At 41.4% G+C, this 26959-nt stretch overlaps 1 protein-coding gene and 1 pseudogene across 1 annotated transcript in view; one reads left to right on the forward strand and one right to left on the reverse strand.

Annotated features, from left to right (window-relative positions):
• ROBO1 (roundabout guidance receptor 1) overlaps nucleotides 1–26959 on the forward strand; it is a 455516-nt gene that overhangs the window by 178420 nt on the left and 250137 nt on the right. The gene's annotated exons all lie outside the window — the stretch shown is intronic.
• On the reverse strand, nucleotides 12800–13204 carry LOC132229332 (cytochrome b5-like; annotated as a pseudogene).

Genomic DNA, 26959 nt, shown 5'->3' on the forward strand with positions numbered 1-26959 from the left:
GTAGGAATATTGTGTGAATAAATATCATAAATAATATTTATCACCCAAGCTCTTATTAGTGAGCTTGTGTCCTTTTCCCCACTGAGTGCTGGGGTTGGGTCCTTACTATATATATCTTGAGAAAAAAAATTTTTTTGAGACTCACACAGAAGGATGAGTGATTTTTATTTGCGAGGAAATATATCTCTGGGTTTCCAAAGTACCACTCCAATCATAGAAGAAGTGTACTGGGGTTTCAGTGGAGCTAAAAGCAAAGCCATTGTCCAGAGTTTCCTTTCTGAGTTGGAACCAGGTCAGCATCAGGCTAGCAGCAGTACATTAGTACATTATGGGTGGGGTCCACATGGCCCTGGGCCATGTGGGCCAATACAGGAGAGTATGCCCCAGCAATAGAGTCCCAAGAGCAAAAGAGGAAACAAGCACAAGAGCAATAAGAAAGTGAATTCTTTTGTTCAGGGGATTAAATATCCCAATTTCACACCTTTCAGTGGCCACGCCCATTCTGGTCAATGGCCTGTTCCCAGATGTGACTGACAGCAAGCACCTTCCCTATGTTACCCCAACTTTACTGGGCATGTGTCTGTCCTTCTCCCTGCCCAGCCCCTTCCTCCAGCAATCCGTGGGGACTATCCCTGTGGCTCCCTGGGGAGGGGATAGCTTTAGCTTCCTAGTGAAGCTGCCCAAATGACATATGCCTATAATATTTGGCCTCTCCTTTGCTCCTTTCCCGTTATTGATAACTAGTTTAATTACAGTGGTATCACAGGTATGAATACAGTTGTTTAAAATTTCACTTTCAAATTTAATTAGCCTTTAGTTAATGTTATAATCATTGTTTGAAAAAGTCAAAAACATAATTTCAGATGGGATTTTTTAAAAAAAATCAAGGCTGAATTTAGAAGTGACTCTTTAGAACTAGAGAAAACTATGGTGATAATTTTCAAATGTCTGTCATCTTTTATAGGTTCCACGGATGATCCAAAATGTAAAATATATTTTGGTTAAGTGCAAAGTATTCATTTAATTGTATGAAATTTAATTTTTAAAAACAAATTAAATGCTAATTTACCAGTGTGCACTAAACATAAAATATGTCAAAGGAGTTTGGATAATTTATTTTACTTTATTAAGTTGGCCTATACCTAAAGGTCAGGGCACATAGGTAAGATATAAACTTTATGAGACATAGAGGGGCTCTTGCTCTTGCAATCATTGGGTCTACACTAACTATTGGGAGAATTAACTGCATGCCCTTACAATGTTTGGATTACCTTGAAAAATTCAGTGACCTTTATATTTATGATACTATATTTTATCTCCCAAGATGACATCCTTGTAATAAGCATTGGAAAGTTATTTGGCTTTATATGGCTTCTATATTCTCCTGGTGACATGTTTATTCACTTTGTTTATGTGTTTGTTCTTGGCCTTTCCCCCTGGATTGTTTTATACTGTTTTTTTTTTTTTTTTTTTTGCTAGGGTGTGATATTTAATATTGGTTAAATATACTTCTCAAGTTTAGGTAAAGTTTTTATTTTTCATATAAAACATTTACAATAACTTCTGGAAATGGTAATCCAGATTTCCTGTTCAAAACCCATTTCTAATGTTCAAAACCATAGAGGAATTCCAACCATTATATAGATTGTTTAGAAAATAGGTCTTCCTCTTAGAATGTAATTTGCTACCCATGAAATTTAAAAAAAAGTTCTGGTAGTGAATCATTTCTGAATACTCCCTGGGAACTAGCTATATTTTAACTTTTAAATGTTTTCCCTTCTTGAAATAATAAAAACAACATGTAAAAGTAATTTTTGATCTGGGTGAAGTTTCTAGGTTTCATTTCCCTTAGTATTTAAAAAGGGAAAAAAGGATTCTGCTACGTTCTCATCATTTTATATTGAGTGGGTGAGCAGTTTGTGATACTTTGAATTTCTTTTGCAGTAGTTCTTTGTTCATATTAGGATGTTTATTTAAATAGAAATTTTTGTTCTCCTTAATGATATTTAAAATACACTTTTCTTTGCCCTAGCTGGTGTGGGCTCAGTGAATAGAGCATCTGCCTGCAGACTGAAGGGTTCTGGGTTAGATTCTGGTCAGGGGCACAGGCCTGGGTTGCAGGGCCGATTCCCAGTGGGGTGCGTGCAGGAGGCAGCTGACTAATGACTCTCTCTCATTATTGATGTTTCTGTCTGTCTCTCCCTCTCTCTTCCTCTCTGAAATCAATTAAAAAATAATAAAATATATATATATATATATATATATATATATATATATATATATATATATATACACACACACACACACACACACACACACACACTTTTCTTCCTTATTGTACTCTTGTCAATGGCCTAGTTTTAAAAGTTTAGCTTAAAGTAATGCTAGTTGTAGTAGCAATTATACTGCCTGAAGCCAGAGAAGAGAATATTGCAGACATAATATGGAAAGCATAGTTATCTGAGTCGTTTTAACTTTCAGGTACCATATAATTTAAGTAATTATGGTGTAAAACATTAATGAAAAAACTCACATTGCCTGGCAATGCAGAGGCATGCCACTTATTTAAGGCACATTAGCTACCCAAGCAATTCTCTCACGTGGCAGCATTAGCAAATTTGCCTTGGTGAATTTATGGTTCCCAGGTTCTACCTGACATTGCAGGCTCCGAAACTTGGTTTGTCAGTACTCCAAGAGTAGATCTATTTCTTAGAGTAGACTCACATTAGTCAAGCTCAGGGAGACATAAACCAGAATGCTAATTTGGACTCGTGTTTTCTTCAAACACCAAATATTCTCTCAATGGTCATATTAACAAGACATATTCACTTTGAGGTGCTGCTGGGTGAGCATGAAATAAGAGAAAGTGTTCAAGGTATGATTCAAAGGTTTAGTGACATCAGGCTTAATAAACCTAAGGATATCCTCTTCACATTTGGGGCTCTATGTGTTCTCTGGACTAGATAAATCATAGTTTTGTGTATTGGCACCATGCTCAATGGGCAGCGGTTGGATGTTTAATTCCAAACAGTCTTCTTTTTTATGGCCCTCTTTTTGTCTGTTCTTTTGCTGATCAGTTTCCATCCTTTCTAGTTAAAAACCTTCTTTTCTAGATATGCTGTATCATTTTATCAGAGTGTAAACAGATGTTGAATCTGTTCTGAAGAAATATCTCTTCCATTTGACAAAGGCATTTAAAAATGTTTACTATTTTGTCAAATTATAGAAGTTAGTTGAAATATGAGAAAAGGATCTATAATTTTCACTATATTTTTATTAAACAAGCCCCTACGTTAAAACTGTATACAATTTCCAACATGTATACAACCTTGGAAAAATTTTAATAGTTGCCTTAAAATATTTACTTAGAATTGTAAAGTGCATTTCTAATTTTTATTTTTAGTTAAGAGAATTCATTGCTTATATCTGGGTATAAAAGTAAAACTGGTGTATGCTCTTCCAAGAAAAATCATAGAATACAGAAATGAATAAAGAAGAAAGTGGAATTGATCTATAATTCTGCCGCATATAGAGAGCCACTCTTCTCATTTGGCTTATAGATGTTGTAACACAAAAATATATTCCGTGACTATGAAGTGATTACATTAGTGACATCCCTTCAGAGAAAAAGAATTAATAGGATATATATGTGTGTATATATCCTATCTAATAAAAGAGAAAAATGGTAATTGGCGTATGACGATACCCTTTTCATTGGCTAATCAGGGCTATATGCAAATTAACTGCCAACTAAGATTGGCAGTTAACTGCCAACAAGATGGCGGTTAATTTGCATATGTAGGCACAATGCAGGGAGGCGAAAGGGAAAGCAGGAAGAAGCCCCCTGCCACTGACAGTGATCAGAAACCCAGGGGGGAGCTAAGAGCTGGGGGGCAGCCATGATTGGAGAATCAGGCGCCTTTGCCGCCCTGGCCAGTGATAGCAGGAAGTAGGGGTGGAGCCAGCGATGGGAGCTGGGCACGGTCGAAGCTGGCAGTCCCGGGAGCTAGGGGCCCCTTGCCTGGGCCTAAAGCGGAGGCCACGATCGCGGGGCCGCTGCAGCTGCGGGTCCCCGCTGCCCGAGCCGGACGCCTCAGCCAGAGGCGTTAGGCCTGGGCAGGGGTGGAGCCTGCAACCGCGGGGAGCTGGGGGGTCCCCTGCCCAGGCCTGACACCTCTGCCGGAGGCCTCAGGCCTGGTCAAGGGGCCGATCCGGTGATTGGTGATCGGAGGGTGATGAGGGTCAACTCCTCTGGCCGAGGCATCAGGCCTGGGTGGGGGGCGGAGCCGGGGATTGGGGGGATATGATGGTCCCCTTGCCCAGGCCTGAAGCCTGGGTCAGAGGCGTCAGGCTTGGGCGGGGGGTGGAGCAAGCGATCAGAGGGAGATGGGGGTCCCCTGCCCAGGCATGATTCCTGGGCCAGAGGCTTCAGGCCTGGGCGGGGGCCAGAGCCAGTGATCAGGGGGAGATGGGGGTCCCCTGTCCAAGCCTGACACCACTGGCGGAGGCGTCAGGCCTGGGCAAGGGGCCGATCAGGCGATCGGAGGATGATGGGGGTCAATGCCTGAGGGCTCCCAGTATGTGAGAGGGGGCAGGCTGGGCTGAGGGACACTCCCCCGCCCCCCCCCCCCCACACACACCCAGTGCACGAATTTCGTGCACCTGGGCCCCTAGTGTGTGTGTGTGTGTGTATATATATATAATAAATATATATAATATATAATAAATACATATAATATATATATTTATTTAAAAAGGTTTTGTTGAGACATAATTATTTTAAGGAATTGGCTAACATGATTATTGTGGCTGGCAGGTCTGAAAATCTATAAGACATGCCCACAGGCTGGAGGCCCAGCGAAGAGTTGATATTTTAGTCTTGAGTCCAAAACAGTCTGGAGACAGAATTCCTTTTTGCTCTGTGGGTGTGTATGCAATCATGCGCACGTGCACGTGCCGGCACATGCTATTCGCCTGCGCTTCTCAGCTTTTCTCTTAAACTATTCTACTGATTGGATGGAGCCCATCCATACTATGTCTAGTATTCTGTTTAACTTAAAGTGTACTAATTTAAATGTTAATCACATTTAAAAATATATGTATAGTAACATCTAGATTGATATTTTACTAAACAACTATGTACCATTGCGTAGCCACGTTGATATATAAAATTAACCATGACAGGGATATTATATATGTTATATTTATATGTAATATGAAAGGGATTTTATATGTGTGTATATATACATACATACATATATATATGCAATAGAGGCCCGGTGCACGACATTCGTGCACTTGGGGGAGGGGGTGCCCTCAGGCCGGCCTGTGCCCTCTCGCAGTCCCAGTACAGGAGCCCTCTGTGGATGTCCAGATGACAGCTTAGGCTTGTTCCCCATGGGGAGCAGGTCTAAACTGTCAGTCAGACATCCTTCATGCTGCCGCGGAGGCAGGAGAGGCTCCCACCACTGCTTCTGTGCTTGCCAGCCCTGAGCCCGGCTTCTGGATGAACAGCACTCCCCCTGTGGGAGTTCACTGACCACCAGGGGGCTGCTCCTGCATTGAGCGTCTGCCTCCTGGTGGTCAGTGATATCATAGCGACTGGTCATTCCTCGTTTGGTTGATTTGCATATTAGCCTTCTATTATATTACTAGAGGCCCGGTGCATGAAATTCGTGCACTGGGAGGTGGGGGTTCCCTCAGCCCAGCCTGCCCCTCTCACAGTCCGGGAGCCCTCAGTGAATATCCTACTGATGGCCACAGTCTGGCAGCAGAGGCTTGGTGGAGGCGTCCCATGTGTGTGTGTGTGTGTGTGTGTGTGTGTGTGTGTGTGTGTGTTTTCTGGGGGCCTGCCCCCAGCCACACCATGGAGACTTGGAGCAGGAGCCCCGCTGTGTTGATCTCTCAGGCTCCTGGCCTCCACTGCATGTTGTACTCTCCCTTGAGTTATGGCCAGGATGGGGGTGCTGCTTGCAAGCCGGGCTTTCCTGCTCCCGGATCACCATGGCGACTGGGGAGCAGACCCAGCTGGAGGCTGCCCACAGGCTGGGCTTTCCTGCTCCCGTATCAGGGCCAGCTTCGGGCTGCCCATGGGCTGAGCTTTCCCACTCCCAGGTCTCCATGGCAACTGGGGAGCAGGCCCAGCTTGGAGCTGCCCGCAGGCCCGGCTTGCTCTCCTGCTCCAGGATCCCCATGGCGTCCGGGGAGAAGGCGCAGCTGGGGACTGCCCGCAGGCCACGCTTGCTTTCCTGCTCCCAAATCAGGCCCAGCTGGGGGCTGCCTACAGGCCGCACTTTTCTACTTACTGATGGCCAAATCACCACAGTGACCCAGGGCCCAGCGGCACTTTCCTGCTCTCCAATAGTCATAGGGTCCCGGCTGGGGGCAGGGCCTAGCAGTGCGGGACTTAGGCGGCACGGGGGTCTTGGCTGGGGGCTCAGGTGGCACACAGGGGTCCCGGCTGGGGGCGGGGCTTATGCACTGCTGCCCAGGGCTGCACATGGGGCCCGAATGGCAGCTCGCGCTGTCCCGCCCTGCCTGTAGTATAGGATAGAGGCCTGGTGCATGGGTGGGGGCCGGCTGATTTGCCCTGAAAGTGTCCCGGATCAGGGTGGGGGTCCCGCTTGGGTGCCTGGCCAGCCTGGATGATGGCTGTTTGCAGCTGGTCACACCCCCTTCAGGGTGGGGGTCCTCACTGTGGTTCCTGGCCAGTCTGGGTGAGGGCCTGAGAGCCGTTTTCAGGCTGGAGGGCAACTTAAGCTCCCAGCCTCTCCTTTTTTTCTTTTTTTTTCTTTTTTAATTCTGGGATTTATTTACCTTCTATAGCTGTCACTAGAACTGAGAGCCGGCTCCAGCTCTGAGGGCTGAAAGCAGGTTTCTGGATCTATTTGGCTTCTGTAATTGAAACTCTGTTGCCATCACTGCAGCTCTAAGCTCTGAGGCCGAAGCTGGCTGAAAGCAGGTCTCTGGAGCTTGTTTGGCTTCTGTAATTGCAACATAGTTGCTTAGAGTGCAACTCAGAGCTGGGCTGTGGCAGGCGGGGAACCTTGGCTTTCTCCGTCACTGGAGCAAGCAAGCCTCCTGTTCGCTTCAGCTGCGTGGCTGCTGGCCGCCATCTTGGTTGGCAGTTAATTTGCATATCCTGCTGATTAGCCAATGGGAAGGGTGTTGGGGTTATGGACAATTTGCATGTTTCCCTTTTATTAGATAGGATAGGGTATATCCACACAATTTACACACATACTGTATGTATGTGTGTATGTTTGTGTGAGTGTGTATGCGATGTTCCCTACTTTCCTTGTTTTCAGTGCATGTAATTTTTACTTAACTTACTCCCTCTCCTCCCTTTCCACTCCTTCCCTCCTGTCATTTCCCCTCCACTCTTTCCTTTCCATTCTGCTTCTCTCCCCTTCCCAGCTCTTAAACCACTCATGTAACTGATGATTCCCAGCACACCCTTCTAAAGTGCAGATTCAAATGTGCCATATGCCTACTATCATCTTCACTTGAACGTTCTACAATCAGCGCAAAAATATTTCTGAAATTGAATTTATTATTCCTTCAAATCTTGTTCCTTTTTTTTCTTGTCTCAATGAATACAGTTGGCCAAGTATTTTTTTTATCTCCCCTTCTTTTTTCCTAGCCTATTCTCACTCAGTGGCCATCATGAATAGAATCTATTGACCTAATATCTCACAATTCATCATCACTACTGGTCATTTCTTAACTGTGCCTTTGCTTATAGTCACCCATCCATTTTAAATTGTTTTCCACATTACCATTGTAAGATATATATTTGATACGCAAATACAATCTTCTCATTTCCTTCCTAAAAAACCTTTCAAAGGGTCCTCGTTGCCTTCATAGTAAAATCAAAATTTCTTAGCCTATTATCTATAATCTTTTGTGATTTGATCCTGGCCTAATTCCCTTCTCACATTTGTAGACACTTTCCTTATCATTCCTAAAATAGCAGGGCATAGAATAGTGATGACAAAGAATTTCACAATGGACAAACATTGGTATTTTTAATAAAAAATTACAATAAGGAAGAATAAAATCATAATGCCAACCACACTTTACCCCTAATTTTTGGTTCATGACACTTTAATATTATCTGAATTGCTAGTCACTAAAAGTATTATTTAATAAGAGTTGTCATATTCCAGAAAGTAGAATTGACATTATCATACAGAAGACAAATGTTATAATTATAAAGATTCTTGCTTAATTGGCATCAGATATATTTCAGAGGTTTAAAGTACTCCTTCCCACAAATCATTTTTGCACTTCTACTTAACACGTATTAAATTGCTGCGGTTAATTATAAATGTTCTATAATGCTAAATGAGATTCTTAAATGGCTTTAGGGATTGATAGAAACCATTAAAAATGAATGCATACTAGAAGTTACGTTTCATTTCCTAGGAACTAATTCTAAATTAAAACATGGTTAAAATTTCTGGGAAACTATACACATTGTTTAATGTGTTGTTTAAATTTATAGTATATGGAGAGATTATTATTCATAACCTTATTGATAAGTAGCATAAGCACCTTATAATTGTGGCTTATAATATATACAGTATATTATTCTAACAATTACTAAATATTTACTATTTTTTAATTAAAAAATCAGTGTGTTGGTTGATGGTCTATGCATTATTGTGGTGTAAATGAGAGTTAATTCTTCATTTGAAATCTCAACAAGGCTGCCTTACCTTCTTAAAAATGTTATCCATGTTTTGTTTTTAAATAATTCTATTAACTTTTTGTAGCTTTCATATTTTACATTGTTGGGGATTAATCAATCACGGTTTATAATACTGATGTGCAGTTTGTGATCAGGAGACCTTAAGGTCCCTGACTTACCCAAATTCCAGTCCTTATTCTCTTATTTCTAGAACAAACGAAATTAGACTTTCTTGATGATATCATAATTAAGCTATCTGACATGCATTTTTAAAACATAATTTTAATGTTTTTAAAATAATTTGAAATTATATATATATATATATATATATATATATATATATATATATATATATATTTTTTTTTTTTTTTTTTTTGGGGGGGGGGGAGTTTGACCAGGATACCTGGAGTTCGATTGCTCACTATGACATTCGCTTAACACCAGGGGGTGGCATGGAACAAAGGAAGGCCCTTGCTGGCAGCCTGCAGCCAGGGAAGGGAGGCCCCGGCTGGCTGGCAGCCAGAAGGCTCTGATTGGCCCTGATCACTGGTCAGGCCTAGGGACCCTATCTGTGCACCGGGCCTCTATGAAAGAGTAAACGGTAATACAGTTTGTTATCCCTCAGTGAGGTGTTTTCCAGGCCAGAAATGGATTTTGCAGAGACAGACACATTCTATGTTAAGCTTTTAGAATCTTTTGTGATTGTAGTATGTACCTAATAGTTTATACTGAACAATAAGAAGGACAAAAAGAAAGCTATGTGGAGGAAATAACAGATATGATTTACTGCCTGATCCTAAGAAACAGCACTTCTACCTGAAACCTGTGTGCTGTGCTGCCATCATTGCTTATGTCTTCCTTTTCTGCTGTTTGCTCATTACTTGCACTGTTCTTCTCATTGCCCTTCTCCACATAGGACTTCCTTACACCCTCTTGGTTCCCTAAATCCAGGAAGATTTTGTTTTGTTCTGTATCACATATATGCTTCAGTATTCTTCTTATGACTTGAATTCTTGTGCAGCAGCAAGAGTTGAGAAAGAATGAGCTTTTATTTTGTTACTTTTTTCTTGTGTTATAGCCATTACCTTCAGTCTGACTGCTTCATATCTCTTCAATCTTTTTTCATTAAACTTACCTGTTTTCACATTTAACATTAAAATTTACTAATACATATTAAAGTATAGATTGCTATTGAAGCTTCTGTTTCAAAAATATATTGTCATACTTTGAAATAAAGCTTATCAACCCATATTTGAAATTATAATTTTTCAGCCAAAGTCGATGCCCAATGTTACTTAAAAAGGAAATTAAAATTGTGTGTGTGTGTGTGTGTGTGTGTGTGTGTGTGTGTGTGTGGTGTATCTGTTTGCAGGTCTATTATGATATACTAGGGGCCCCGTGCACGAAATTCGTGCACTGGGTGTGTGTGGGGGGGAGTGTCCCTCAGCCCAGCCTGCCCCCTCTCACATACTGGGAGCCCGCAGGCGTTGACCCCCATCACCCTCCAATCGAAGGATCGGCCCCTTGCCCAGGCCTGACGCCTCTGGCTGAGGCATCCGGCTCGGGCAGCGGGGACCCACAGCTGCAGTGGCCCCACAATCGTGGGCTCCGCTTTAGGCCCAGGCAAGGGACCCCTAGCTCCTGGGACTGCCAGCTTCGACCGTGCCCAGCTCCCATTGCTGGCTCCACCCCTACTTCCTGCTATCACTGGCCAGGGCGGAAAAGGCACCTGATTCTCCGATCATGGCTGGGGGGCAGGGCAAAGGCGGCCCCAGGGCCGCCTTTGCCCTGTCCCCCAGCTCTTAGCTCCCCCCTGGGTTTCCGATCACTGTCAGTGGCAGGGGGCTTCTTCCTGCTTTCCCTTTCGCCTCCCTGCATTGTGCCTACATATGCAAATTAGCCGCCATCTCGTTGGCAGTTAACTGCCAATCTTAGTTGGCAGTTAATTTGCATATAGCCCTGATTAGCCAATGAAAAGGGTAGCTCGTACGCCAATTACCATTTTTCTCTTTTATTAGTGTTGATGAGAGTGATTGAAAACAAGAACATGAAGGGCCTACTTAAAGATCTGTAAGCCTCATCTGTCTTAAAGTTATTTGTAAACCAGGAATTAAATGATAAAGTGTAGGTGTTATTCATAGAAGGATGCTTTGAACCTCCGCTCAAGTCCTTTTTCTCTTAACAACTTATGTACCTGCTCTTGGAAAGTATACTGACATTGGCTTGAAAAGAAGATTTTATGAGAGATTTAAATTATTTTTTTTAAATTCTACATAAGTAACACTCTGGGATATTGGTTTTCTACTTCATGTATTTGTTGGTATTCGATAATAACTCCAAACCATCCAAAAGATACTAACTTTTGCTTTGAGCACTCTCAAAAGAGAGTTAAATAAAATAACTTCCACTAGGCCAAAGGTTTGAAGTGCAGTCTTTCCTTGAAGGTGCTTTATTATTATTATTATTGTTGTTGTTATTTTACTAGTGGCCCAGTGCATAGATTTGTGTACATTGAAAGGAAACCAGATTCAGGGCCAACAACAACATAACCCGTGGCCAAAGATGGAATTGCTTGGCCCTGTGAGGAATCGAGCTCCGTCCTCTCTGGTTCTGGTGTGTGTCACCCGAGAACTGCTGCTGCCAAGTCACTGCAGCTTGGCAGCTCCTACGTTGAGCATCTGTCCCCTGGTGGTCAGTGTGCTTCATATGTACCGGCCAGTTGGATGGTGGGATGGTGGGACAGTTGGATGGTCACTTAGCCTTTTTTATATATAGATTAGAGGCCCGGTGCACAAAAATTTGTGCACTCGGAGGGGGGGTGCCCAGCCTGTGCCCCCTCGCAGTCTGGAACCCCTCAGGGGATGTCCACCTGCTGACTTAGGCCCGCTCCCCAGGGGATCAGGCCTAAGCTGGCAGTCAGACAACCCTCTGGCAGCCCAGGAGCCCTCAGAGGATGTCCACTTGCCAGTGGGGACCAGGCCTAAGCTGCAATCAGACATCCTTAATGTTGCTGAGGAGGCGGGAGAGGCTCCTGCCATCACTGTTGTGCTGGCAGCTGGAAGCCTGGCTTGTGGTTGAGCAGAGCTCCCCCTGTGGTAGCGCACTACCACCAGGGGGCAGCTCCTGCATTGAGCGTCTGCCCCCTGGTGGTCAGTGTGTGTCATAGTGACCAGTGATTCCCAGTAGTTCTGCTGTTAGGGTCAATTTGCATATTATCCTTTTCTTATATAGGATAGATGCCTGGTGCATGGGTAGGGGCTGGCTGGTTTGCTCTGAAGGGTGTCCCGGATCAGCTGGGAAATGGTGTTTGGCCAGCCTGGGTGAGGGGCTGACGGCCGTTTTCAGACTAGCCACACCCCCTTCAGGGTGGAGGGTCTTGCTGGGGAGCCTGGCCAGTCCTGGTGAGGGGCTGATGGCTGTTTGCAGGTGGGCCAAGCCCCCCAGCAGGGACCCTCACCCTATGAGTGTGTGGCCATCCTGGGTGAGGGGCTGATGCCTGTTTGCAGGCTGGCCGTGGCCCCCCGCCACCCAAGCTCCCAGTGGAGGCTGGCTGGAAGCAGGTATCTGGGATTTATTTGTCTTCTATGATTGAAACTTTGTTGCCTTTAGCAGAGGACACAGCCGGCCAGGGCAGGTGGGAAGCTTGGCTTCCTCCATCGCCGGGGCAACCAAGCCTCCTGCTTGCTCCAGCTCCGTGGCTGCCGGTTGCCATCTTGGTTGGGTTAATTTGCATATAGTCGCTCTGATTGGCTGGTGGGAGTGACTTGGGCGTAGCAAAGGTATGGTCAATTTGCATGTTTCTCTTTTATTAGATTAGGTATTTAAAAAGTCGGATGTGTTTTTAAAAGATAATGCCTACGGTAAATAAAGTATGTGGTCATGGAACGTTGAAATAAAGTCGATGAATAAAAAGGCACACTGAGAAAGTTCAAGAGTAGGGAAAACAAAACAGTTCTTTTTGGTTTGTTTTGTTCCTAACATAGGTGGAAAGGGAAACAGGTATATTAAAATTACAGGTGAAGATTTCTGTCTGTCAAAATAGTTAACACTGGCCTCTTTCTTCCTGATCCAAAGCAGTTTTTTCTTTCATTGGGCTTGAGTATGTGTTTAGTTGTCTGTCTTATAGAGGCAACACATTAGGGCCATGTCAGTGCTGAGATGGCTGGGATCACCCAGTATGTCCACCAGCTGGGATGAGTGTCTATAGTTGTAATAAGAGTTTCCAAAGGCTTGGTTATCTTTGATCTGTCATCTAGGTGTGGCTCCCCAATAATATATGTTTTGGACAATCCTCTAGCATCTGTAGAGTGCCTGGCGCCCTCAAAGTTTTCAGTAGCATCAGCTCCAGCTGGTTTCAGTAAGACTTCTTTCCCACCAGGAAACTCCTCCAAAAATCTGGTCAAATCGTACATCTTGTGGTGCAGGATCAGCCAGGTGCCCTTGCTGTGGTTGTGCTTCTGGAGCTTTTCCAGGGTGTAGTACTTGATGGCCATGGCTGAAGGCTCAGCCCTTTCTGAAGGCGGTGAGCTTCAGGCTTTGCAGACACCAGCCCAGCTGGGGGTGGGGGGTGGCGAGGGCACAGTGCATCTCAATGAGCCATGGCCCCTGCATTCTCCATGTCTGGCCCAGCGCCTGGGGTAGAGCGACTAGTGCCACAGAAGGTAAAGGTCCTTTAAAAATGAACCATGTTTCACATATAGTTTTAATATAACATGATATACTGACGTAAGGGATAAACTGGGATTCAAGAGACCTTGGATTCTGCCAAAGCGTCTAATGAACATGTGTTTGCAGGAACATTGCCTATGCATTCTTACAAGTAAGTGAAGGGAGTTGGTTAAGATCTCTTAAAGCTATGTAATTGTAGAGCATTGCTGTACTGAACTCCACTGAACTGCTGACTCAACCCTCATATTGGAAGATCTAAAAGATACTCAGCTTACTTTGTCCAAAACAAACACCTAGAGACTGCCTCACTCCCAGCCTTCCCAGCTCTGTAAATAGAAATTCCACTTTCTAATTGCTCAAGTTCTGTGCCATAAAGTCATCCTTGACTTCTCTCTTCCTTTGTACACCCCATCCAGGCCAGCAGCAAATCCTGTCGTCCCCTCCTTCACATGTGTCCTGTTTTACCATCACCATGATGGCGGCTGACTGAGCCACTGTTGTCTTTACCTGAATTTTGCAGCCACCATCTGAGTGGGCTCCTGCTTCCATTTCTGTTCAATTCCCACACCCCCACTTCTTCTCAAGGCAGCTAGAGTGATCCATTTAAAATAGAAACCACTTCAAGTTCTGCTCTGAACTCTTGGAGATTTTCGGTCACTTTGTGTTAAAGTCAAGGTCTTCACAGGACTATACACCTGACATTTTCCTTAGTCTCCCTTGAACCTTGATTTTCGTGCTAAGCTCTCTTTTCTCCAGGCTCTCAGGACATCTTCAGCCTGGACAGTCCTGACACCAGAGGCCCACTCGGTTAACTCTCATATTTCCTTTTTGTCTGTTCTGCCCAAATTCATGAAGACAGACTTCCCTGATTATCTGTATAACAGAGCAACCCACACTGCTACCCTATACTCTCTGAAACCGTAACCCTACTTCAGTTTTTCTACTTAGCACTCATCACCATGAGGGCAAGGACCCCATCATCTTTGTTCACTGCTTTATTCTCAGGACCTAGAACAAATGTAGTTGAATGAATGATTGATTGAATGGAAGTATTTTCTGCTGACATTATGTGATAACTCTTTAAAATTGTGTATGGTTATAGTTGGGATAAATAAATGAAATAAATAAATCTCTCCTTTTCATTTAAAACCACTAATAGGCCAGCTAGACTCACACATTTATGTGATTATTCAGAAAACATAAAATCTATGGTGCTATAGTTCATTTGCAGAAAACTAACAAGGTTCTTAGTATTCAAAATGCACAACTTGGTTTTCTGTTGTTTTTTTTACAAATAAAAATGAAAAACATCAGAAGGCTGCTTAATTGCCTGGTAATCTTTATAATTTTTTCAGGTTGCCCTTTTTTCCAAATATATTGTTGTTACACAAACAAAACAATTATATATATTCACAAATAAACTGTAATGCATTCAATTAACTTTTTTTTTTTTTTTTTTTTTTTTTTACTTAAAAGCACAATTCACTCCTAATGAACAGTGAAGAACTTCTAGACCAAAATAAATTGGCCTAATTTTATTTTCCTCTTTAAGTTAATGTGTGGCCTTAGAGAAGTTTCATGCCCTTACCAAGGCAGGGCCCTTATCTTTGAAATAGGTGTAATAATGAGTATAATAATACCACTTTTGCTTGCCTAACTGGGTTGTTAAGGTTAATAAGATAATGACTGTTTAGAACTTTGAAGTCCTTGGGAGGAAGGTGTTATTAATATGAGAAGAGGAATCTTACATTTTTTTGATATTTATAATTATTTTGGAAAAGTGCCCTATCTAGATATTTTGCCGTAGCTTCTCTGACAGCTCCATGGAAGCATGTTTGTCTTCCTGGGACAATTATTTTGAGGTACAGCTTCAGGTACTCCACATGTTGACACAAATCATCTCTAAGATCTACCAGCTTGACATGTGAGTTCTGTAGCATAACTATTAAAAGGAAACACACTATAGCCTGAGACATTTCTGGCACCTGTTATGGACGATACACATTTGCCAAACTGCAGTTTTCTATTAAAGTAATTTGAAACTCTTTAGAAGTACCTGTCCAAGGTAAAACTTGGTTTCTTAAGAAGTTATATTCCACCCTCTATGATGTCTTTTAGTCAAGATAATGTCTCAAGAGGGATATCTCTAAAAATCTAAGAGGATTTCCCCTTCTCTCTCTCTCTCTTTTTTCTTACTCATTTCATTTTTCAGCCTGGAGCCTAGATTTGATTAATCGATTTTCCCGTTCTGTTTGAGGATTGTTTTTATTAATGCACTTTTCAAGCTGAGACGCAGCATTATCGCCTTCTCCATCACTGTACTGAGTGTGGAGATCTGAGCAGGCCAGCTGTAGCAGCTGTGTTTCCCCTTGGATCTCAAGCTAAAAACTTTCATCTCCTTTGCTGTCTCAGCTGCTGGGCTGAGGCTATGGCCTTCCCATAACTCAAACCAGTTTCAAAGCAGTGTAAGTAACCTCTTTGGAATGCTTTTGGAAAACCACAGAAAGGTTCTTTAAAAGTACACCACTTATATACTTTTAAATGAATGTTTCCATTTTAAGGTAATAACAGCATAATGTCAGGAGTCAATGCATGGTATTTAACCACACTATGGGCATAGTGTAGGCTTGTCTAGATAGACCAATGGGAAAAAAAAAAGGAACAAAAGTCAAGAATTGGAATCTAAAATGATCTCATAGTTGTGGAATCTATGAATCAAATATTATATTTTCCAAAATTCTGTTTATGAAGTACCATTTTCTATAGGTTTAAAGACTTTACTTTTTTCTTATCTGAAAGATCATTCAAAAAGATGCCATTATCAAAATGAAAATGGCATCGGCTACTTTCACATTTCAGACTGGACTTGGTTTACTTGGGGGTGGGCAGGATCAAATTTGCATGCCTTTTCATAACAATTTGTTATATTAAATCATCAAGGCAATAAACATGACTGATGAGCTATGCATTTAAAGGTCATTTTAGTGAAATTTGACATGTACCCCCCTCCAAGTCTGGACAAGAAGAAAAGCTTTTAGTTTTCAGATCTGTCTAGACTTCCTTCATGGAGGCAGTTGTCACTCTAAACCTCACTTGTTCTGACTTTGTGGTGACTTAACTGAAGAGGACTCCTTGATGCAGCTTGTTTGAAATCACAAACACGATTACAAATTGGATTTTACATTTATATCTTTCTTGCTGTCTCCCCAGTGTTTAGTGGCAGGAAGAAGTCTCATCCTCTGGCGTTGGTAGAGGAAAAGACATCTTTGGGGCTAATTTAAAAGCCTAGTAGATGTTATATAAAAATAAGCCAAATAACAATATTTCAGAGTCTCCAAGGGCCACCTTTACAAACCAGCCACGTAGAGCACACTATCCGCAGCCCAGGAAAAATAATTTACTCGCCTTAACAATTCTGAACACATTGTTTTTTTTTTTTAGTGATTTACTGCATGGATTTTAAAGCTTTTCTTCTTAATCACTTGTATTACCTTATCTGGAAAGGCAGCTTATTGCAGTCTTCCCGAGCGACTGCCTGTGCTACTGGGGGATTAAACCATGTAGACATGCTATCACTTTCCCCTCTGGAGGCTCCCCTGACATTGTGGGCATTATGCGTAGCTTCTAGTGACCTATTCTTGAACCTGTGCCATTCAAAGCCAGCATTTGTTTTTGTAGTATTTAGAGTGGCCTTCTTTAAAAAAATTCTACGTGCTTCATGAAAGTATTTTCTATCAGGTAGTAAATTCCTTTCCAATAAACATTTTTTTCTTTAGAAATATGTATATATGTATATTTGTATATGTACCTACACATGCACATATATTACACATACTGAAGGATACACACATAAAGGACAATGGAAATATAATGTAAGGTATAAATGTGAGCGACATGTAATTTTAAGTTTTATAGTAGCCACATTAAAAACAGAGAAAGGTAAAATGAATATCATTAATATATTTAATATCCAAAATACTAGCATTTTTAGGTATAATTAATATACAAATTATTAATGAGATCTACATTATTTTTCCACACTAAGTTTTCATAATCCATGTGAATTTTATACTTACAGCACATTTTAATTTGTAGTAGTTAATTCTCATAGATAGTGGTTACCATTTAGACAGTGCAAGTATGCATATATACTACAAAATTATTTTGAAACTAGAGGCCCGATGCATGAAATTCATGCAAGGGGCTCGGCCCTCACAGCCCTGGCTGCCTTGGCCCTCGCAGCCCCAGCCGCTTTGGCCCTCGCAGCCCCAGCTTTGTCTGGAAGGTTGTCCGGGTGGTCATTCTGCTGTTTGGTCTAATTAGCGTATTAGCTCTTTATTATATAGGATAAGTCCTTAGATTGAGTTTCAGAAGTCTAACCAAATCCAATTTGCCCACTTTTTCTGTTCAAACCTCTTCCAAGTGTAACTTATGTTTAATCAAGTAATTATTTTATTTTAACAGAATTACTTTACATGTATATCTTTTAAAATAGTATTGAGGGAGAGATTAGACAAAGAACGTTATGCATAGATGCATAGCTCATAGACACAGACAACAAACAGTGTGGTGAAGGTGGTGGTGAGGGGTGGTCTGGGTGGAACTACGGGACATCTGTAAAAATGTCAAAAAAAAGAAAGTACATACTCTTATTTGGTGGTGCACTTAACCCTGCACCCTCCGTTTTCCAGAGACTGGTTTGGAGGAATTTTAAGGCATTGCCCATACCCACATGGAAGCTGGATTCTTTAATTATTAAACCAGGAGACCATCCTAACTTTCATATTATTCAGTGAGTGTATGTTTTCTTGAATTCCTTCAAAATACATGGGAAAAACTTGCATTTAAAATACTTTAAATATTAGAGTCTTACTCTAAACTCGTATTTTGTGATACTTATACTGAGAACTGTGATACAAGACAGGCGGGTTTTCATGTGAGAGAAAAGAGCAAAGAGGACACTCTTGCCCAAGCACAAGGTTTCCCTGACCCCTCTAAATGATTTGCCCTTTGCTCATAAATCTTTCGTCATGGTTAACACAAAGCCTGGTATTGATTTGCCAGTAAACTATCTTGTCATCTCTGGGCTTGGGTCCTTTGACCTTTTATTTGTTCCTGTAAAATTATGGTGTATCACAAACTTCTTTTCTAAAAGCCCTTTAAACTTTGAAAGGCCAAGAGAGTCTGTGGGAATATATTAAACAGTTGGATAATCCAGAAAAAGAAGGTGGGGGAAAAAACACACAAAACTGCGAACAGCTAAAGGTCAAAAAATCCTTATTAAGTCTAAAAATCTCTTAGGAGGAAAGGCCTGATGAGAAGGCCTGAGTTTAGTTTGATCCTAGCTAAATTCACTTTAACTTTCCTAGGAAAGCATGTTGGATAAGCCTTTTCTTCATAGTAGCTGACTTTAAAATGTTCACTAAGCAATGGGAAGGGAACACAAACAGCAATTTAAACAAGTACAATGCATCTAAATGGAATGATCACATTTTCTTTTTCAAAATACTGGTATTAGCATAAAGAGATTTCAGTGAAGTTCATATAGTCTTCTTGGTGCTATTTGCCACACACACGTAGATAAACTACATATTCTGGTTTACAAATAAGCTAAAGGTAGTGTAATGAAATAAATGTGGAATCAGGATTTCAACTTTCATTCAACATGTTTCATATTCTTTCATTAAGTTAATTGAGGGTGCAATTTATTATAATAGCTATTACCTGATAATTACTCTGCTAACTATATATTTTATTTCCTGCAAAGGGATTCCCTGTTGAACTTTAGTTCCTGAGTTTACTTTTTGCTACAGACCTGTCTATAAAAATGAATGAAATTTAGCTTTCATTTTATACTAGAGGCCTGGTGCACAAAATTTGTGCACAGGGGGTGGAGTCCCTCAGCCCAGCCTGCACCCTCTCTAATCTGGGACCCCTTGGGGAATGTCTGACTGCCAGTTTAGGCCTGATCTGTGAGGGTCGGCCTAAACCAGCAGTCGGACATCCCTCCCACAATCTGGGACCGCTGGCTCCTAATCACTCACCTGCCTGCCTGGCTGATCACCCTTAACTGTTCGCCTACCTTCCTGATCACCCCTAACTGCCTCTGTCTTGGCCCCTGCACCTGGGACCCAGGCTTCCCTCCTCAGGCCAGCTGCAGGAACCCAGGACCTGGGCTTCCCTCTCTCTGGCTGGCCACAGCACGCAGGACCCAGAGTTTCCTCTCTCTGGCCGGCCACAGGCACCCAGGACTGGGCTGGCTTCGCTCGGGCCAGCCACTGGCACCTGAGACCACAGGCAGCTTCACCTGAGCTGGCAGTAGGCACCTGGAACCCCTGATCACCCCTAACTGCTCCCCTGTCAGCCTGATCGCCCCTAACCACCTCTGCCTCAGCCCCTGCACCTGGGACCCGTGGCCTAGTCTGGAAGGACATCTGGTCTAATTAGCATATTACCCTTTTATTAGTATAGATTGTTTCATATTTTTTTCAGATCATGACATAGCTTTTATTAAAACTTTTGGAGAAATGTGTTATTATTGAAAAAATGCTTTCTCTGAGACATGTTTCCTTAGTACCTATTTGTCCTGGGTTATGCTAAAATGCTCTTTTCTGTACAAGTATGGCTAAATAATGTGACATCAAAGAGCTTTTGGAGAGTTCGGGTATATAAAACAAGAATGTTGGATCAAATACATATGTGTATGTGTGTGTGGGTATGTATGTATATCTATATCTATCTACCTATCATCTATCTATCTACCATATATCTGTCTATCTACATATCTATCTATGTTTCATCTCTCAACAATTTTTCTGTTAAGATGGACAGCATTGCTGAGAGTGGAATCATGAATTTATATTTGGCCCCATGCAAGGCAAGTCTCAATCTCCTAATCAGTGAATGAAGCACTGATTTTTGACTCTGAAACCAAATCATTATTTTAAATTTAATTGTTTAAATAGTTGACATTGACATAGTTCAATATTCAAAAATCTTTTAAAAGTATCTGTAGTAAAAGTATCCCTACCTCTTAGTTCTCCTCCACAGAAACCCTCCAAATTACTTGTTTTGGAGGAATCCTTCCAGAGATCATTTTAAGCATATTAAAGTAAATGCATGCTTATCATACAAAAGGCAGCATATTATGTATATATTGATATTAGTAGGTAAGCAACTTTCTTATTCTTTATTATATTATAGGTGGAGTATTCAATTGTGTAAATAGAGTATAAGTATAGTTTCTTCTTAATAAACTTCTTTTCTAATCTCTTTACTGTGGCAAACACTCTATAATAATCCTGTACAAATGTCATTTTATAAGTGTGAAAAATTATCAGTAAGATAAATTCCTACAGATATCATCATTTCAAAAAGTATATGTATCTGTAAGTTTTAGATATCGCCACATTTTTCTTTCCATTCGTTATAGAAAATTATTTTCTCACCAGTAAGGCAAGATCGCCATTTCTCCAAAATCTTCACTAATAATAGCATAAAATATTTTTTCTTGTTGAATTTTTCCCTGTGTCAGTATAATTTCAATTTACATTGCACTTATTATGAGTAAAGTAGAGTATTATTTCATGTATTTAGGAGCCATTTATTTTTTTATGTTTACAGGAATACAGTTTGGTCGTACAGGTTTCCATGTTTCTCTTGCTAGTCTTTTTCATATTTATTTATCTGAGTTCTTTATATATTAGGGAAATTGGCTGTTGTCTGTAATATGTCATAGGAAATGCAAGTCTTTTCTGTTTGTCAATTTTCTTTTGATTTTTGTTCATGGTGGTTTTTGCTGCACAGAAAATTGGGTTAAGTAATTGAATTTATTGATTTTTTTTTCTTTTATGGTTCTGACTTTTGTGACATTGTTAGAAAGGCCTTCCATACTCCGCAGGTATAAATTAGTTCTTCCTTCATTACTTCCACTCCATTTATGGTCAAAATCAGGTAATTGGATTGAAGCAAGTGTTAGCAGTTCTGAGCATCATATTGCCTCGCTGGTTAATTATGGCAGCACACTGCAGAGACCTAGTACTTGTTCTGATTGAGAAAGGGAGTGGTTCCTTTATGTTTCCCCTAGGACCCAGCCCCAGCACTTGACTGATTCTCCTTGAAGCCCAAAGAATCTAGCAATAAGAAGGTAATTTTAAGGCCTGCTGTTGAGATGAATGAATGCCAGATTTCTCCTATGCCTTTTCTGTGGTTTATGTATGCTCTGATAATTGAGCATTGAATATAGTTTAGTTTTACCTGGGATGTGGGTTCATCTATGACCCCTTATCATTAATATCTTAGATAATCTGAATCTGATTTTGTGTTATTAGTGTATGTTATTGTATCAGGATATTGCCTTATTTGCATCATAAAGAATGAACTACCATATTTTATGCACTTTTCATAATTTAATTATTAGAATTAAAAGATTTACATCAGTATAAGTAGAAATGGACATTAACTTGTGGTTCAGTATTTAATTCAACTAAGTGTTTTAACCATAGGATGAAGGGATTGAGGCTTGACAGTAGAGTGACTCAATTACTACCTATGCAATTTTGCACAATTATTAGCTGCATGACTTTGTGCAAGTGTGACCTCATACCTTGGTTTTCTCATTTTTAAGATGTGGGTAATGCCCTGGCCTATGTGGCTCAATTGGTTGGTTGTCGTCCTGTGCACCGATAGATCATGGGTTTGATTCCCAGTCAGGGCATATAGCCAAGTTGTGGGTTTATTCCCTGGTGGTGGGAGTGCATGCGAGAGAGAAACTGATTGAGGTTTCTCTCACACTGATATCTCTCTCTCCAAAATCAATAAAAAAACATTTTTAAAAAGGTATGGGTAGTAACAGTACTCAGATCAGAGGATTATTTGTGAGAAATGAATGAATGAACACTTATGAATCACTGAGACTAATTGGTGGCACACAGAAAGTCTCCAGTAAATGGTAGTGATTTTTTTATACCATCACATTGCCATTATGAAATACAGATTCAGGTAATCTGATAGAGGGTGAATGTAATTTGAACATTGGTTGTAATCTATGGACTATTTGCTCCATTTGAAGGTATAAATTTTGTCACTTTGAGATATCACCAGATCACAGCAACTTTTTCTGTTTGTTTTTTAACCCTGAGACCGTATCTATTTCTTTTGGATGATCAGGACAGCTGAACATCTAATCCATTCATTTTGGTCCTCATTGTGATCGAAACAGCTGAATCCATCATGCAGTGATTTGCTTTGATCATTAAGACAGCCGAAATGAAAGCATTGGCCATGCTGCCCAAAGTCCATTTATTTTGGACATAACTTTTGATAGGTAAGACATAGTCCCATATTGCCTTTCTGACATTTCATTGATATCTTGTGTGGCTTCTGGTAAAATATTCATCATTTAGCTAATGCACTTTCTTGTTATCATTTGTTCTCTGTTATCTTAATAAATGTAAACAGATGATTCATGAGAGTGATTCATTCAAAGCAATTTTAGCTGCAGATGGCCTGAGAGGCGGCAGAGGAGGTGGCATATTGTGCTTTTGTTGCCAATGCATGTGATCTAAGGGCCGGCGATTGTTCAAAGGAGAGCAGAAAAGTGATTCAAGGGAAGAAATGGTTTTCATACATAGTGAGTATTACACAGTCTACTTACACAGTGACAAGCAAAAGATTTTCAGTCTATAAAAATTCAGTTTGAAGTAGACATGATTGAAGGTGATAAAATTATAGTTACTACAATAAACATGAATTTGTTTCTAATGAAGGGGTTTTCTTAATGTTTTTATAAAATTAGTTTAAAAATAATTGTTTATTCAACAAGTATTATTGTTTATGCTTTTTTATCCTAATAAATATTACTTGTGATACTCCATTAATGTTACTGACAGATGTTATTGGAAAAAAAGAATATGCAGTATAAACCAACACAAGTTCCTGGGCTAGGGAAGGCCACTGATTTCATACAGATGGCGAGCAGGCACGCACGTGCACACACACACACACACAGGCATGCATGCACACATACAGATAAGAAGATCAGGTGATCAAATGCTAGCAACCAAACTTCTGTTTTGAATGTTGGACAACTGTGAAATGAAATGCCATGAATCCTAACTGCTAACTCTTTAATACCTTCTGAAGAATTAAGCAACTCAGATCAATAGGACTTGGGCTTTGATTCTCAGTTGAGGGTAGATTTCAGAAAAAGATAAACCTACAAAGAAAATGTCTTTAGACCTCTGGAGAAAGGTTTTTTGTTTGTTTGTTAATCAACCAAGGACATGGTTTGAAATAATTGAAAAGCATTGCATTAGCCCCTAGAAAGAAACATTTAAAATGTAGATTTAGTCAAGGGAGGGCCAGAAATGTCTTATGGTGGGGAGTGTGAGGTGGGGAATAAGCTTGCCCCTTCTCTTTTAGGCCACTTTAAGCAAAATATGTAAGTAGAATAATTGAAAATAGTGATTGATTTTGCAAGTGGTCCCATCAAATAGCGATCCAGAAGTAAGAGAGTTGAACAAGACTGTTGGTCGTGTATTGATTCTTAAGCACACATAGATTGTGATCATTGTCAACATGACCTTTAATTATGATGGACAGCTTTTTTTGGTAGTTTCTTTCATAATAGCCATTTCTAGAATCAATGAAAAGAGGGCACAGAAAGGTTACCTTGTAACTTTTTACCAATCTGAATTAAACTTTAAAAACTTTTAATCAAGTTTTGTAAGATGTTATTGTATTCTCTGAATTTATGAAGAGTAGGCTCCTTTATGTGTATAAATGTGTTCAGCACTATTAATAATCTTGAAATCATTTAGAATTTCAACATAGTATATAAAGATAAAAGTCCAATGCTAAAAATGTTAAGGCATATTAGTAAAATTGGGATTTAAGTAGATAACATTTGGTTAATAGTTAGAGATTTACTATCTCTTAATCAGAAATTATTTCATTATACAGCATGGCATGTGTTCTTCCATCTAGTTGTCTGATATTTGATGTTCTTTAATTGTGTGCATGTGTTTGGGCACATATGAAAAGGATGTGTGTGTTTTGCTTCATAATTGGTTCTGCACATTTTTTTTATTTTTGTATGTTTTATGTTTTTGAGGCTATAAAGAATTATTTTGTTTGTATTCTTGCTGGCGATACATAGGAAAGGAAAACACTTTTATTATTCAGCTTGAACACTTTCTTATATATTCTTATAAATTGTAAACTGGTTTTTTTAGGTTGCCACATAAGTGTGCATATCATAAGAATGCTAGTTCTGCTATTTATTTATCAATATCTCTACTTGCGATATTCTTTCCTATTTATTTTATTTTTAAAATATATTTTATTGACTTTTCACAGAGAGGAAGGGAGAGGGATAGAGAGTTAGAAACATCGATGAGAGAGAAACATCGATCAGCTGCCTCCTACACACTCCCTACTGGGGATGTGCCTGCAACCAATGTACATGCCCTTGACTGGAACCAAACCTGGGACCCTTCAGTCCGCAGGCTGACGCTCTATCCACTGAGCCAAACTGGTTAGAGCTCTTTCCTACTTAATTGCATTGGGTAGCACATTCAGAAGAACAACTTATATAATAAAACCCTAATATGCAAATCAACCAAACGGCAGAACAACCAGTCGCTATGACATGTACTGACTACCAGGGGTCAGACACTCAACGCAGGAGCTGTCCCTGACTGGGGGTAGTTCTTGCCTCGAGCGTCTGACCCCGAGAGGGAGGCAACCAGTGGTGGCAGGGGGTGGGGCTGGCCAGTGGTGGCACCAGGCCACCAGCCAAGGTGGGTACCAGCGGGGTGGGGAGTGCCCTGATTGCCCCACAGATAAGCCCTGATCGCTGGCTAGGCCTAGGAATCCTACCCTATATATTGGGAGCAGTCTCTTAGATTTAAAAATTAAAACCTGGCGAGGCTACTCTAACACCGAAAAAACAGGATGACACAGTGATGACACACATGGACTCTGGCTTGCACATTTTGTGGTCAGCCCTGATTCTGACACTAATAACTGTGTGACAAGTCCAATTACTTAACTTCTCTCTGCTTCAGTTTTTCCACCCATAAGATGGGGAAAATGGTACTGCTGCCTCAGAAGGATCATGTTATGTATAATTAGGGCAAAAAAATGTAGCTGCCCATACAATAGCAAGATGCCTTTCACCTGTATGAAAAGTATGGTCACTGGTGCATGCAGCATCCCGGATTGCAAGAGTGATGTCTGATTGCTGGTTTAGGCCCAATTCCCGGGATCAGACCTAAACCAGAAGTCGGACATCCCCTGAGGGCACAGGCCGGGCTGAGGGACTTCCCGCTCCCTGTGTATGAATTTCGGGCACTGGGCCTCTAGTAAAATAATAATTGATAACAATTTTTCCTGAACTTAATAATACTGCCTCACTGTTAATTATGAAGTTAGCTATTGATTTAATATATAGAACACATCCATTTGAAATTATATTAAGTAACTCTTTGTTTTAATTCTCAGCAATATTCTATTAACTAGAATATATATGCAACAAAAACTCCCATTGCTTGGCAGTGTCATAAAAATAATTTTTAGGCAGATTCTTTATTACTAAGGACACTAGAGGCCTGGTGCACGAACTTCGTGCACGGTGTGTGTGTGTTTGTGTGTGTGTGTGTGTGTGTGTGTGTGTGTGTGTGTGTCCCTCAGACCAGCCTGCACCCTCTTCAATCTGGGACCCCTCGAGGGATGTCCGACTGCCCGTTTAGGCCCAATCCCAGTGGGCAGTCGGACATCCCTCTCACAATACAGGACTGCTGGCTCCCAACCGCTCGCCTGCCTGCCTGCCTGATTGCCCCTAACTGCTTCTGCCTGCAAGCCTGATCACCCCTTAACCACTCCCCTGCCAGCCTGATCGATGCCTAACTGCTCCCCTGCTAGCCTGATTGCCCCAACTGTTCTCCCTGCTGGACCGTTGCCCCCAACTGCCCTCCCTTGCCAACCCGGTCAGCCCTAACTGCCCCCGCCCGTCCTGGTCCCCCCCAACTGCCCTCCCCTGCTGGCCTTGTTCCCCACAGCTGCCCATCCCTGCAGGCCTGGTTCCCCACCAGCTGCCCTCCCTTGCAGGCCTGGTTGCTCCCAACTGCCTCCCCTGCTGGCCCGGTCACCCCTAACTTCCCTCCCGTGCCGGCCTGGTCGCCCCTAACTGCTCTCCCCTGCTGACCTGGTCCCCTCCAACTGTCCTCCCTTGTAGGCCTGGTTGCCCCCAATTGCCCTCCCCTGCAGGCCTGGGTCCCCCCCAGCTGTTCTCCCCTGCAGGCCTGATTGCCCCAACTGCCCTCCCTTGCAGGCCTGGTTCCTCCCAACTGCCCTCCCCTGCTACCTGATCTCCCACAACTTCCCTCCCTGTTGGCCATCTTGTGTCCACATGGGGTTGGCCATCTTGTGTGTTGGAGTGATGATCATTTTGCATATTACTGCTTTATTATATAGGATTTTTCTTATATATTTGTCTACTAATTCAATAAAAATACCAATATTTTTTCTTTACCTGAGCTTCAGTATTCAAATTAGGAGTTGGATATAGCCAACATTATAACCAAATGTAACAAATCA

Source organism: Myotis daubentonii, chromosome 3 (assembly GCF_963259705.1).
Source record: "Myotis daubentonii chromosome 3, mMyoDau2.1, whole genome shotgun sequence".
Taxonomy (NCBI): Eukaryota; Metazoa; Chordata; class Mammalia; order Chiroptera; family Vespertilionidae; genus Myotis; species Myotis daubentonii.